Here is a 3210-nt window from a genome sequence, read left to right as displayed (position 1 = left end):
CTTCATTTTACCGATCGAAGGGAAGTGAGTCTACGGAAGGGAGAACACGATGCCTTCCTATTTTACTGGTACAACAAGTTCATCTGTTATACCAAATGGAATAAATGTTTGGTCAAGAATATGCTGGTGATGGAAGCCCTGACTAGTGGTCACTCTCTGGCGCTCAGTCTTGCCTTCCTCGCCAACCTTCTTCGTTGCCTGGCGGAAACAACTATCGACAAGATCGACCCGCACCAGAATGGACCTTTCTAGGTGTTCCAACACTGGGTGCAGGTTTATTTCTCCACACTTCGGATATAAATCTCCGGCCTCCAATCTACTGTAGCACTCGGCCTTCAGTTGGCCCCTCGACCAGTACCTCCTAATCGAGATGAAGAAGTCTTTAAACACCTCTTCGGCCTAGATGTCATTTCTGATGACGAATTTTTGATATGTCGTTGTCAAGAATACCCTCACTCCATCATATTTCCCACATTGACTTGGAGTGAAAGCGAAGATGTCGGTTTTCATCAAAACTGGGGGTCATTCGTGTTAACTCGTGACCTTCCCCTTGGTTGTGATGCTCGCCGAGCAAGTTGGGAAGTCTACCACCCCCACTTTACTGCCCGACAGCTTGGCTACCTCCAAGGTTGCCCGGTCCCTCTACTTTCTTCTCGCTCCCTTCTAAACTAAAGGCGCGTCTTTAGTTCCTCAGAACGGGAATGCAGAGACATCGAGAAAGAATTTCAGGAACGGTGCAAGAAATTTCACCTTCGACCAACTGTTCCTGAATCTCTCGGCACCGACACCTTCGACGACTGGTGGGACGAATATACTCATAACTTTTTTGGCACTTCAGTCGAGGACGTAGTCAACAAAATTTTTGGTGACCGACCCAAGAAATCCTCCGCCCCTCAATCTAAAGAAGGGCCCCAAGGTATACCTTTTTTTCTACCTTTATTCTTTAAACACTTGAACGGTTTATTAATGAGATTTCACTTTCTTAGGTGGTCGGGTACTGAAACAAGCGAACATGGTCATCTCGACAGTGGTCAAGAAAAACTTGGCCCCTTCCTCCAAGAAATCCAAAATCGCCGCACAAAACACACCGAGCAAACGACCTGACCCAGACGCTGAGATGGTAAGTGAAGCTCCCCGTCCCCCAAAACGCGTCAAGAAATTGGCGAAGAAGGGAGCATGGGAAATTCATGTTATCTCTAGCCATACCACCAGGACAACTGCCCCGAGTGCCTCTCCTTCTACTCCTGTTATTCAAGCCTCAGCAGCAAATCGGCCATCTTTAACCAGCCCGGCAATCCAAGCTCAACCAGTACCTGAGGTCGTGGTTGAACCAGTTATTGTACCGCTGATCGACACACTTGCAGCTCCAAGGCCGACCGTAGGACTTGTACTAAGAGAGGCAACCCCTTCGATCAAGAATAATTTCCCCAAGAATCTAAAACAATCGGCGATCATCTTAGAAGAGGTATGACTATGCTGGCCATTCCCTTTACTCATTAAATTCAAAAGCATTAACAACTCTTTTGTTTCAGGATGATGAGAGTGACGAGACTTTGCCGGTGATTCGTTCTCGACCGACCGAAACTCCTTTTGTTGATCATTCTCCCATGGTTGAGGCGGCCAACCCGGTTCATCCTCCTGCAGCCGATCGTGGGAAAAGGCCCATTATTAAACCTGATGCAACGTCAGAAACTCTGATTCACCCGTAGGACCAGGACCTCGGCATCCCCTCTCAAGAAGTGACCTCGACTTTTGTAAGGCTCGATTAATTTCTCTTGTCAATTTTTTATAACAAGTTTGAACTGAGAAAATATTAACTGTCAGGTGCCCAGTTATTCATTCCACCAAAAATTTTATGCGCCGAAAGGTGTTATCTATATTTCTTGGCCACCTCAGTGGCCATCGAACGTAGATAACCTTCATCGGCCGCGTGAATTGAGAAGCAGTTTGAAACACTGGGCTCGGCCTTTAAGCTCTCTAGGTTCGAGCAATGAACCCTGAGACATGGCCGAAATCTCCTCTCGGCAAGTCTAAACAAATCCTCCATGCTACATTCTTTTAAGATTTTCCTTGCGCCTAAACTATTTTCTTTTGCAGCCTTCATGGGAAGTCGAGTTTGATGCTCTCCTATCCAGCACTTCAGGAGCGACTAGTCTTTCGGTAGCTACGACTGAACCCGCCGAATCAACTGTTCTTGTTCAGTTGCATGAGCTTTTGTCTCTCTTAGTTTTGCAAGTTCTCGAGCATAAAGGTCTTGATTCGATGGGTGCATGTCTAAACGATCTCATAACTGATTGTCAATTGAGCGCTGAAGCCATCATTCAAGCGTCATCCGTCTTAGAAAAAACTTGAGAATATTTCAGTGCTTTCGAGAAAGCTTTTCGAGCTGACGATGACTTGAAAGCTGCAACGGTCGTTGGAGACGTTCTTCATCCGAAGATCAAAGTTTTAAAGGCAAAAAAGGAGTCCCTGGCTAACCTTGACCGTTAAATTGCCAAACTTCAAAATTGAAGGTGGGCAATTACTTCTGAGCTTGCAAAGGATTTTGTGTCAGGCGGTAAATCTTGCTTAACTAAATACGCGGCGAGCATGAAACGAGTCGAGCAGCTGAAGATGGACAAGAGGAAGAGGCAAGTTGAGATCACGATGGGCGAGGTGAGGTGGTTAGAGCTGAGGGTTGTTCTTGAATCTCTTTTCCTTCATCACCCTAGAATTATTTGATTGTAAACTGATCGATCAATGAAATGAACTTTTATTCTCGCATCTCTTATGTGACTGGGTAGTATTTCTTTAAAAACCTTCCATTGATTGGAAACTTGTGAACAATACCGGTTCGATCTCTAAGATGGTATGCCCCTTTGCCAAGGATTTTATGAATAACGAATGGTCTTTCCTAATTCGAAAACCACTTGCCGAACCTGGGGTCTTTAATTCCTACGGGTAGTACGGTTTGCCAAACCAGTTCTCATTCACAGAATGTTTTTTGTTTAACTCGTTGATTTTATGCACGCTCGGTGATCTTCTTTTGAGCCATTAATAAGTTATAAGCATCAAGCCAACCTTCTTCTAAATCTTCTAGCTCTCATGGCTTGACTGTACTCAGTGCTAAACAAACTACTTTGTTCAATTATTCGCAATGAGTTCATACTTCGCTCGACGGGCAACATTGTGTCATGTCCATAAGTCAACGCGTATAGAGTCGTTCCGGTG

This window comes from Malus domestica, chromosome 13, assembly GCF_042453785.1.
Source record: "Malus domestica chromosome 13, GDT2T_hap1".
Lineage (NCBI taxonomy): Eukaryota > Viridiplantae > Streptophyta > Magnoliopsida > Rosales > Rosaceae > Malus > Malus domestica.
Note: the sequence above shows the minus strand (reverse complement) of the source record.